This window comes from Myodes glareolus, chromosome 1, assembly GCF_982192425.1.
Source record: "Myodes glareolus chromosome 1, mMyoGla1.1, whole genome shotgun sequence".
Taxonomy (NCBI): domain Eukaryota; kingdom Metazoa; phylum Chordata; class Mammalia; order Rodentia; family Cricetidae; genus Myodes; species Myodes glareolus.
The window spans coordinates 120,902,331-120,914,667 of record NC_142026.1 but is presented as its reverse complement, the minus strand read 5'-3'; the positions used below and the strand labels follow the sequence as shown (position 1 = coordinate 120,914,667).

The 12,337-nt window shown below is 44.9% G+C and overlaps 1 protein-coding gene across 2 annotated transcripts in view; it reads right to left on the bottom strand.

Moving 5' to 3' along the window:
* The window catches only part of Phactr2 (phosphatase and actin regulator 2), a 269,580-nt gene that overhangs the window by 246,640 nt on the left and 10,603 nt on the right, over positions 1-12,337 (bottom strand). The gene's annotated exons all lie outside the window — the stretch shown is intronic.

The following is a 12,337-nucleotide window of genomic DNA, read 5'->3' as shown; positions in this document are numbered from 1 at the left end:
CTTTTTTAGGTATGTTGTTTGTCCTTAAATGGCACATAAGAATACATTGCTTTGATAGCAGTGATTGAACCCCACAGCATGGCCCAGCAGCCAGTCTAAAGTTTCTACGGTGACCCTCTAGTGTGGGAAAACCATGGTTTCCACTCTGCTTAGTCTTTGAGCTGAGGGGCTCAGATTTTAGAGCAATTAGAAAGTTCTCAGCCTCTCCCTTGGAAGAGTCCAAGATGGGAAATCTATCCTGATATCTAGAGGGGTCGCTGTATTGCCTTTTCTATATCTAGTCCCTACAAACAGGCGTTAATGCTACCTTGAAATAGTTTACTCTCTTTCCTTGTCCCCTCTCCAGTTTGCCATGGAGAATTCAGGGTGTTTTCCCTACTTTGAGTTCGTTCTTCGGTTGATGTTCTTTTACTGTTCTATCAATCTGGGTGCCTTGACTTCTTTCCTTCCATTGAGTAAATGTTCACCTCCCTTCATTAGCTGTCCTGTCCTGTACCTCTTCTCATGCCTGGCACCAGGGGGCGCTAGAGATGTCTGGGCCAAAAGTCTATACACCCTCGCGTCTTGAAATCAGTAAGTGAATTTAAAAAAAAAAAAAATCTACCATGAGCTGGGAGTAGATTATGTTGTAACTGGTGCATCAAAATTCTAATCAGAACTCGAGAATGCCAGGGCTGGGGCACAGCCTGGGTGACGAAGTACTTGCCTAGTGTGCTCCGACCCCAGTGCTGAAGGAGCCAGGGTTGGGTGGGGAATAAGCAAGGGAGTCTGGTAATTGTCTGCTTGATGGAAACCCTCAAATTCTATCCCTTCCTGTAGCAATTTTTTAAATATCGTGCATTTCACTCTCCTTTTGACTATTGCTCCAACACTTCAGTGAAACGCTGCAAGCGGGTAATTACTGAAAGGAAAAGGTTCAGTTTTTTCTTTCTCTTTTTTCCCTTTTCTTTTTGTAGTTAATTTTTAAAAAGCTTAATTGTGGAGCATGGCCCTGAGAAAACAGTTTTTTAAAGCCAGATGTCAACGTGCCCTACAATCTTTTGTGTCTGTGATTAGATTATATGTCACAAAACCATCCTGAGGTGATAATTAGATTTTATCTCTGCATGGAGGTGGAGGATGGAAGTGGGTGGTGGTGTAAACCTTTCACCAAAACAAGACAATTCACTTGATGGGGGTAGGAGACAGAACTCACTCAAATGGTTGGGGTACGGGACCAACGCTGTCTGATCAAGTCAATGTGGGCAATGAGGGGGTATTAATTATGTGTCCCTCTGTTGGGGCTCCAAAATTAAGAACGCAAACTGGAATAAAAAAGTCTTCTCCCCACAAGTTGTCAGCAGTCAGTTAAGGTCGTTGTTTCAGAGCTGATGCTGAGCACCGAGTGGGGAGGCCAAGAAACCTCACAGCAGCTGGTGTTGAAATGATACGGCTCGGGCTTCCACGTAAGCGACACCTCCAGCTCCACACAAGAGCAAGAATTCCAGCGACAGAATTTTGCTTCCAGCAAGGTGGTGGCCTACATTTTAACTCACCCTCAAGAAAAGCGCCTCAGTTTCACAGGTGTTCACAATAATATGACCCAACCGAAGAGCTCTGTTTTCTGAGTTAAAATTTAGCTCTGCGGGCTCATATTCAGCGTGCAGACAAGCAAGGCAGGAAGCCTCCCACACAAGAAAGGAAAGATAAGAATTATCAAAGCCAGACTTTTTTTTTTTTTACTGAAGGCCATTTCAAAGTGAAGTATAGACATATATGGCATGCATAGAGATCCTCTGTGTATGTATATAAACATGGACGTTCACATATCAAAACACTCGTTTCTTGCATGAGTAACAAAAGGTACCAAGAACAAAGTGAAAGCAACCAAAATCGAAAAATGAGAAAGTATTTCCAACTCAGCGGCCAAAGGATTACTTATTACCCTCTAGACATCAAGAGCTAAGAAGGAATGCAGAAAGGAGAAGGAAAAGATATATGCACTGAAGGACCTCAGGGGCCGAGTACACACACATGGCTAACCACCAAATTATTCCTAACTTCAATGGTGAGCAGAGAAATACAAAACAGAAACAAATTTTTGACTTCCTTCACCGACTGGGTGGGACAAAGATCCTTCACTTGGCCAAACTTCCGTTAGTCCCTTCTCTTGACCCATCAACTGTCAATCACCTTGAACATGGACATTGTAGAAGCAGAAGTACCTTATTTGGGACTTGGGAATTGCAATTTGGGATCTACAAATCCAGACGGTTCCGAATGGGCACCCCAAAGACACCCAGATTTGCATCCGGCTTTGAGACACAAGGAGAAGCTGAGAGGAAATTTCTCAAGTTGCACGACAAGAAAAGTGCCAAGTGCAGGGAAACTGTCCTACCCTGAAGCTAAGCGTCACTGAGCCACCAAGGACTAGTAGCCAAGACTCTCCCTAGAGGTAAAGTTAGTTGGCTATGGCAGTTTGATGGGCTGTAACCTCCAATAAAAGAGAGCAAGCCTGAGCCCAGCTCAAAAAAAAAATGAGCATTGCTATGTTGTTTACTACAAGCAGCAGACTCACATTCTCATCCAACAGCTAGAGCAAAGATCACCACTAAGTCAAGTAGGAGCTCCTTCCTCCTCCTCGGTGGTATCTGGTCAACCCCATCTGTGTTCAGTAGAACTGCTAGGTTGACTTAACCAGCCTCTCTTCTGTGTGCTTCCTGTTTCCTCCCATTCCGGTTCCCTTATCTTTCCTGGCTCTTCCCAGGGATTTTCCAGCCACCAACTCTATCCTGCTTCTTAGCTACAAATTTTCTTTTCTTGCTGTGGCAGAAAGGCCCCCAGAGGCTCATGGGTTTGACTGTTTGGTCCCCAGTTGGTGGAACTGTTTGGGAAGGAGAAGGCAATGTGTTCTTGGTGGAGGAGGGGTGTCATGAGGCAAGGGGAGGGGAGGGACACTTGGAGGCGTCAAAAGTCTCCCACCATCCCAGATGCATTCTCTTCTTCCTGTTGTTGATTCTAGACGTGAGCTCTCAGCTACTGTGCTGGCCGCCTGCTGCCTGCTGCCTCTACTACACCCTCATGAACCCCTATCCTCCACAACTATAAGCCCCAAACAAGCTTGCTTCTATAAATTGCCTTGGTGATGGTGTCTTATCCCAAAGTAGAAGAGTAATTAAGACAATTGTTGTAGTCAGAGTTGAGCCTGGTTGGTGTTTGTTTGTTTGTTTTGGTGTGGAGGTGGGGGAACACATAGTGTTTCATTCTTTGCTTGAAAATCCCATAGCAATGGTTCTGAGTAGAGTCATCCTTGCGGTTATCCACATCTTATGGAATAATGTTTACCTCCACAGAAGCTTTAGATATTAATGATATCCAGTCCTGACAAGAAAACAGACATTGCACTCTGCTGGGAGTGCAAATGTAGAGACCTGGTGGTGGCCTGTGACCTGGGAATCTTCTCAAGGAATTAGGTTCATGCAGGTGGGAAGATGTGTACGCTAACTCTCACTGACCACTGTGATTGTGATGGTTAATTTCAACTAAGTGGGGATATTCCTGGGAGGCTAATAAAGCACTCTTTTAGAAGCATCTGTGAGGGTGTTTCCAGAGACACATTGCTTGTGGGACAGTACCTTTGGGAGAAGATGCTCTCTTAATGTGAACAGTTGCATCCTACCAGAGAGGAGATGTTGGAAGAAGGTCCCTAGTTTGTTCCTGGACGCTCGGCTAACTTAGACTCAAAGTAATCACACAGGAACTGTATTAATTAAATCACTGCTTGGCCCACTAGCTCTAGATTCTTATTGGCTATTGTTTATATTAATTTAACCCATTTCTATTAATCTGTCTATCACCATGTGGCTGTGGCTTACTGGGTAAAGTTCCCAACGTCTATCTCCAGCAGCTCCATGGCTTCTCTCTGACTCTGCCTCCTTTCTCCCCAGCATGCCAAGCATGCCATTTAGTTTTCCCCACCTGCCTAAGTTCTGCCCTATCAACAGGTCAAGGCAGTTTGTTTATTCATTAATGGTAATCACAGCATACAGAGCAAAATCCCCCATCAAGGGGAGGCTGGATGGAAGAAAAGATGGGAAGAAGGAAGCCACCAGCACACATATGCTTTACCCTCTCTGCTTCCTGGCTGCTGGGAGGTAAATGGCTTTGCTCGGCAACATCCTTCAACAATGACCTTTGCCCTCACCACCACCCAGCATCACGGAGCTAGACGACTATGGACAGAAACCTCTGAAATCCTTAAATTGATTGATTCTTTCAAGTGTCTGTCACAGTAACATGAAAAAAAAATGAGCAATGCAATTGTAATACTACAAGTTTACAGAAGTGTTGAATGCTTGCAACAGAGAAGCGCTTGTACAAAACACACAGACGATCAGACTGTCTGCAGCCTTTGAGAATGAATGGAGGATAATCATCTACAACAATGTGAAGGTATAGTCAAGAAACTTTGGAGTAAAAAGTATAGTTTCCAAGGAATATACATGTATGTGCCCAATTTTTGAGGAAAGAATATTTATGTGTTAAGACAAGCTTGAGTTGGGTTATCTAGGAATGAGGTTAGTGAATGCAGAATTATGCATTTTATCTAATACATATCTGTATTAGCTGAACTTTTATTTTAAGAATACATCTAATGGTGGGGGAATGTATGTACTTGGAGCTTGCTGGGTCTGGATTAGTGGGGGGCAGCTGTTTTAGTCATTGACAAGGTGTTGGTTATTAGCTAAGAAATGAGTTAGCGACTGTCACATGGTGTTAATGAGTGTTTTCAATTAGTCTCCTAATTGCTGCCTATTAGTTAGCTCAAGGAGGGACGCCTTACATACTTGTGGATTCACTCTCACGCTGGTACAGCCCTGAGAGAAAGAGCCAGCCCACAGACTTGGCTTTTCATCAAAGGGCATAGCACCTCTTTGCTCAGAGCCACTGCTACTGATTTCCTGTCTCATTCCAGGAACGCAATGGCCTCAGGACCCTCTAGTCACTTTTTACCTCAGTCCTTGCTCAGTGCTGAGGAAACAGGCATTTGCCTGTGCCTCTGGGCCTACTCCTTTCTTCTTTTGGCAGGGAGGTTCTCTCCTTGGTTACACCCAGAAACCTCCTCCCCACTTTTCTGAGGACAACACTTGATGTCACGTTCTCAGCAGGGCCTGCTTTCACCATCTTCAATAGTGATCTTTTCCCCTTCACCTCTTTTCCCCTTCTTGGCTTTCCTGGTTTCAATTATTATCTCTCTTCCCTAACAATGACTCTTTGCCTGAACAAACTCTAGCCAAACTTTTGAACTTCTCTCTCTCTCTCTCTCTCTCTCTCTCTCTCTCTCTCTCTCTCTTTCTCTCTTTCTCTCTCTCCTTTTCTTTCTTTTCCCCTTTGTTCTCTTAGTTTATGAGACATGGTCTCTAGTGACTTATGCTGATTTTGGACTTGATATGTAGCCCAGGCTGGCCTTGAACTCATGATCTGCCTACCTAAGCCTCTGGAGCTGGGATTACAATTGTATATTACCGGTTCAGTTTGGCATCTCTTTTTGGCTGGGCCTCAGCCCCTGCTCATAAAGAACTGAGTAAAGCCTGAGGGCTCAAGTCTACATCCCTCAGGGGACCTATAACACCCTTAAAAATGGCTGCCCTGAGAAACTTGAGTTTCAAATAATTTACCTTCTCCAACACTAGAAGAGCCCCAATCTTCAATCACTTTCCCGTGTCTCAGGCTCTATGGAAGGGTAATTACTTGACTTTAATAGGTACCAGTAAAACAAACAAAACAAAACAAAACAAAAACAAACAGAAAGCAATGAAGGCTCAGTACCATGGATCACTATTGTACTCCTAGTGTTAGGGGTGGGATCCCCCGTGGGATCCCCCACACACACACACACACTGTGGAGCTTCCTGCTGTAGAGATGGCTCTCTGATAGACAGAGAACTCAAGTCCTGAGGAAAAGGGACTGTCAAAAGAAACAAGAGACCTCCCTGCATGAAAAGCTCCTCTGAGTGGGTGGAAAGATGGTCCAGCCACGAGGCGTGTGTACTGTCTCAGAAAGGACCAGAGTTGAGTTCCCAGCACCCAGGTCAGGCCGCTCACAACCTCCTGTAACCCCCGCTTCAGGGAAACTGGCATCTTTGTCTGGCCTTTGTGGGAACCCACACTCATTCACACACACCTGCACAGACATAGCCAGACAATTTCTTAAAGCAGTCTTTGAGAAAGAATAAATGAACCCTAGCTGAAGAAAATCGATAGTATGACCAAGCCCTCAACCACTTGGTGAGTGCTGCTGGCTCAAGTACTGCCATCGTGCAGGTTTTTCTAAAGCTCGGCTGCATTTTACTCCAAACCAACACCTGTTACATGTCTAGGGTCACCTGTAAGCAGGTAGAGGGCAGCACAGAATCTTATGTTACTGCAGGTTAGGGTTTGTGTGTGAAATAAAGCCCTCGGACTCATATGCCGGAAGCTTGCCTCTCAGCTGGTGACATTATTTTGTGGCATGCTGAATAGTTTACTAGCTGGGGGAAAAGCATGGGCTTGGCATGTTCAAGACTCAGGACTCAATCTTTAAAAACATGATAGAAAACTTGGCTAGGAATTCTGTCAGATGCAAATCAAAGGTGTCTATTGTTGACTCTGTAGGTTTTCTTAGGTGATCATGGGGCTAATTAACTATCCATGCAAATGCTTCCCCTTTTCATACACACACACATACATGCATACATTCACAAAAACACATTTAGTTATGACGTCATCGTTTCAGATGACAACAAACAGCTCCAAAGAGATGCACTTCTAAGAGATGCTTTATAATGCTGTGAAAGGGGGCCCATGGAGAAGAGAAAAGTCAGCTCTCAAGCAATGCACTGAAAGAGAGGAGAGAGAACCTACGCTCACGTGAAAAGCTAGATTTCTGCTTTAGGATGATATAGCTATTCAAGATGTTAATAAACTGCTACATCATTGATACTCTCGGAAAGTCAAAGTGCTCAGCCGGGAGTTGTAGCCTGTTCCCTTGCTATATGCATCGGTTTGAGACATTCCCAGTGATGTTACAAACATCAATCACTGTCTTTGGTTTCGATTGTTGTGAAGCGGCACCATGACCATGGCAACTCTTCCAAAGGTAAACATTTAGTTGGGGCTTACAGTTTCAGAGGCTTTGTCCATTCTCATTATGGCAGGACAGGTAGTGTGCAGGCAGACATCATAATGGAGAAGGAGCCGAGAGCTCTACATCTTGACCTGCAGGCTGCGGAAGGAGTCTGTCCACACTAGAGTAACTTGAGCACATGAGACCTCAAAGCCTGCTGTGCCACAGGGACACACTTCCTCCAACAAGGCCACCCCTGTGCCAGCTAGCCACACCACACCCACTATGGGGGGCATTTTCTTTCAAACCACCACAACCACAACGAAAGGAACCTGTCTTCTTATTTCAGTCTTAAAGCACATTCATCAGAATCCTCATTATTCTTCCCGCCACCAAAATTCTGGTTCTAAGGTGTATTCCAGTTTCGCCTTCCTTTGAAGCAAGTTATCGTGTTCAACTCACCAAGTCACCAGTTCCCAAGGCTCCCCTTCCTCCATTTCTGTTATCTCAGCCCCAGCTGTATAACATCAATAACCTTAACCTCAACCTCCTTCAGTATTGCCTAATTGCAGTGTACAAACGTGTCGCAGGCACCGTGAGATGCGGCTGGAAAACTTTACTCATCTTCTACCCTTGCACTTCATGCACTGGGTACCCAATCATCTTCAGGTAAGAAGATCTGGGTTTTGAGTTTTCAGTGAATTTTAATTTTAAATTTTTTTTAATTTAAATTTTTAATTTTGAAAGACTTTCATCTTTGTTTTAGACAGGGATTTTTGCCTTTTTATGAGACAATATGTATTGCTAGCAAGCTGGCCTCAAAATCAGGGTAGACCACTTGTCTCAGACTCCCTTGGTATTATAGGTATGAGACACAACATCTTGCTTAATCTTTGCTTTTGAAAATCTTCTCTCAGCTTTTAATCCTGTGAACTGAAAGCTCTCCAATTTTTAGTCCCAGTAATAAATTCATAAGGACATTTTTCAAGCAAAGGGTTCTGTGTAGGTGGAAGTTCTAAGGCTCGCCCTCTAAAGCGTCAGGGCTTTCACCTGCTACCCCATACTAGAGAGTTCGGTTAACCAAATGGAAAACAGAAGTAGTCTTTGAAGCATCATGGGAGCCATTATGGGTAGTAGAGGAACATTAGCAGGATATTATGATGTTTGGGAGTTGGTCCATGGTTCCTGGCTTATGCCTCCCTCTCTAAGGCAACTCGTAGAAACTAGAATGTCTGCACCACTAATCTTCCCCTGCACTCTATCTTGAATAACCATAAAGAAATACTCCAACCTGCTGTTTTCTGATAATAAGCCATAAAACCCTCATCATCGCAAAGGGGTACTATGCCGTGCTCTTGAGAGAAGAATACCGGGATGCTGAAGCACACAGACCTCTCTGCATTTCCCGGCTATCAGCTTTGGACAAGCAATGCGATCACCATAGACCCCCACAGGACATGGTGAAGAGGCTTCTGATAGACTAACCTGTGGAGATCATGGGGAGAGAAATGAAAGCTCATCCCCACAGAGGAGGGTGGTACACTCCAGCTCCACAGGGACAGAAGGTCCTGCGCCCCGGGCTCTTGCAGACCTTGTCCTACATAGCTTTCACGTGGCTAGCCATTTGCGGCCCTTGAAATATCCTTTGTAAAGAACTCTAGATGGAATTGTAGTGTTTCCCCAAGTCTAGCAAGTCATGCTAATAAGGAGGACAAATAGAATCCAAGGAGGGTGGCATGGGCCCCCAACTTCTGGCCAGCCTGAAGTCTTAAGTACCCAGGTTCATGATCTGAAGGGGTTTAGTCTTAGGGACTAAGCTCTCAATTCAAGGGTTCTGTCACTCTCCCCGGGTGGGCAGTGTTAGTGCTGAGTTGAACTAGAAATACCTACTTGGTAGATGTCTTCATGGAAGGGACAGATGCCTCATCTTTCAGAGTCATAGATATCTGCTATGTTGACTGTGGTGTGACAATACCAAAACAAAATAAAATAGTTTTTTTCTCTCAGTAGAATTAGTGCTGAAAAGACTCCTTCTTTAAAAACAGCTGAGAGGCTCACATGTTCATTAAAATCCATCAGTAGAGTATTGTTTCCTTCAAAGTGTAACCTATGGGCTCACAGCAAAAGACATAGCTCGGAAGCTCATTTGAAACTTCCTAAATTTACATTTCAAAAAGATTCCAGGCGCTTCATAAGCATGGCAATGTGTGAGAAAGTCTGTTTTATATATCTGTCACTAGTTCCCATGTGTGCCTGAGGTGGGACCTCCAGTATAGCTGACTGGAGTAACCCACTGACACACTGAAGCATCCTTCGAGGCTCATCCAGCAGAAGGCTAGTATGGCTAAGCAGGACCTCCATTTCTCATCCTTTGTGGTGAACCTAAAGCCTATTGTTTATTAACAGAGCACATGGCCGGGCATAATGGCGCCTAGCTATCATCCCAGAACTTGGAAGGTCAGCTCGTGAGAATCACCAGTTGAAGTCCAGCTAGCAATACAAAGGAAGACACTACGTCCAAAACAAAACAAAACAAAAACAAAAAACACTGAAGTCCAGGTGCGGTGATCTGTGTCCATAATCTCACTTATTTCAGAGGTGGTGGCAGGTGGATCAGCAATTCACGAGTTTGAGGCCAACTGAGACTAGCTGAGTTTTTTTTTTTAAGCCTAAATCCAACCCCAGCAAGTTGAAGTAAGCAATGAAAGCCGAGAGCTGCCAGGTGTCGATGGTTGAAGGCTTCATCTAGTATCAGGTGCTCTCTTGGGAAGAAACAAGAGGCAGCTGAATCATACCGAGACAGCCCCTCCCCCTCCCCATCAATACGCTAACATAAAGGAGGCCCCAAAGCATGAACGTCAAGAGAGATTTGGGAAGACTCAAAGAGCAACTGTTCAAGGAGGTACACTCAGCAGGAGAAGCAAGGCAAGGAGCCAGGGAGCCTGAGAGGGAGTGGTGGGGTGGGGACACTTGCCTGCACAGCCTAATATGCAGGGCAGATTTTTCCACCATCAGAGGGTTCAGAACACTTCTTTCTCCTGAAGTTGCTTGGCAGCTGCAGGCTCTCTCTGGAATGTTCTTGCCCATGGGCAGACCTTGCTAGTTTCTCATTGACCAAGGCCGCAGAGTGCCCTGAGCTGCCAGCCCTCTGGGAGTTTCTCAGCTGCCCAAGGAGCAGTCCTTCCCATGAATGCCCTCAAATCTTGATCTGGGTCACCATATGTGAACTCATGCCAACGCCAGTCCTTGTTGAGATGCATCTGATCAAATGAAGCCAGAGGAATGCCATCTCACTGCCTAAACAGGTCCTTGAAGCCAGGTCACCATCGGGAGGATGTGGTCCCCAGAGGGCGACCTTACCGACATGTGACTCCATTTGGAGAAAGACACAGGCTTAAAGCGTCATGTGATATTCTTAAAGTAGTAGGAAGGCCTTGCAAAGTGCCTTTGAGAGCTATTCTAAATGGAAATAGGATGTAAATGGCGCCATGGCTACAGGTACCAAACAGGCGAGGACGGGGTTACCGAGAAGAACATTATATCCTTCAGGAAGAGAAAATATTAGACTTCTTCTGAGATATTTCTGATCCTCAAATCATAGAATTTGACTCTTATGACCCATGATCCAAAGGATTGCTCTGATCTGCACCTCAGCCAATGATGTCTATCACCCTTCCTAGTCTTATCTTGTTGTCCCATCGGACACCTCATTCCGATGAGGCTTGCACCCTCAAACCTCCACTGGCCCCACGGTGCTATAAAGACATGTTCGTGTCATAAAAGTTTTCTAAGTCTACTCTTTTCTTATTTCTTACCTAGACAAATGTCTGGCTTTTCTCAGCAACATCTATGCCTCCAAGAAGCCAGGAATTCCTCACTTCCCCTGCCTTCTAGACATGAGACAAGGAAGGTTTCCCATGTTCCATTCAAGAACTGCCCTCTATACAACCACGTGGACACATCACCAACACATGCCCCTACACATAGGTTGTAACCAGAGAGCTGGGCTTATTTGACTCTGGCTGCATTCAGAACTGGAATCCAAGAGCCCCAGTGAGCCTCACTGCTAGTTTGAATTGAAGACAGGTAAATTTATTTTTGGTAGGAGCATATTATACAGAGGCAAAAATTCTGGGATAGATAGGTAGATGGATAATGCAGATAAATTATGGAATAAATGTCTATAACCCCTTACATTCCACATGTTGCAACTCTGCTCTCTCATGCAACAGTTTCAGGAAGTGAGGTATTTGAGAGGTAACTAGAGTTAGAGGAAGTCAGGAGTGTGTCCCACTAATGAATGGTATTAGCATCCATAAAGGAAATTGTATTCAATCTCTCTGCCATGTGCTGACACATTAAGAAGGCAGCCATCCATCAATCATGAAACAGGCCCTCACATAATGGTATTTGTAAAGCCTTATGATTATGGTGTCATTGTCTCCATTTTCATGTGGTGTCCATGAGTTTCTGAGGGGTGACAGATATGTACTCAGACACACGTGATCAAAACGTACGTACTTTGAGGTCAGGAGAATGTGAGTCTGGGTCCAGTACTTCCTTACCATCCAAGGGACACGGGTGTCCTATTTACCTTTGAAACCCCAGGCTCTAAGGGGTTGCTGTGAAGGTGAAGCCTGTGGTGTGGGCAGACAGATCAAGACTGTGTCAGTCACAGAGTGCTGCCTTCTGACCCTCCTTGCCCACACTCTGGGATCTGGTACCAGCTCAGCATTCCCAGGAGCCTGCAGAGTCCCTGTGTCTGGGATGCCATCTCCACTGGCCTCAGGTGAGACAGAGAGACATCACTTCCTCTCCACAAACTTTCTCCTGTGGCTGTGGCCCAGAGAGTCTTGTGTAATGGGCCCCTCCCCTGGAGGACCTAGTTAGTTCATGAGTAGCTCTTGATAAAGCAAATGCGAAACTGTGCTTGGTTGTATTTTCTTTCATCTTAGAACATTTGGAGATCAAGTTTTTACCTGTTTTCATATACATACGATAAGCACCTCGGGTAGCTGTTGGCTGATAGCCTGATAGCAAATGAACTGCGGTCCAAGCCACACCCAATCTGCTGAGACGATGATCTTGGACTATGAGAAGCTAATCTGTGTTGTTTTAATATCTGTGGCATTTTATTATAGCTATTCATATGCACTGAAATAACTGAATGAGTGGATAAATAGATGGATTGTGTGTGTGTGTGTGTGTGTGTGTGTGTGTGTGTGTGTGAGAGAGAGAGAGAGAGAGAGAGAG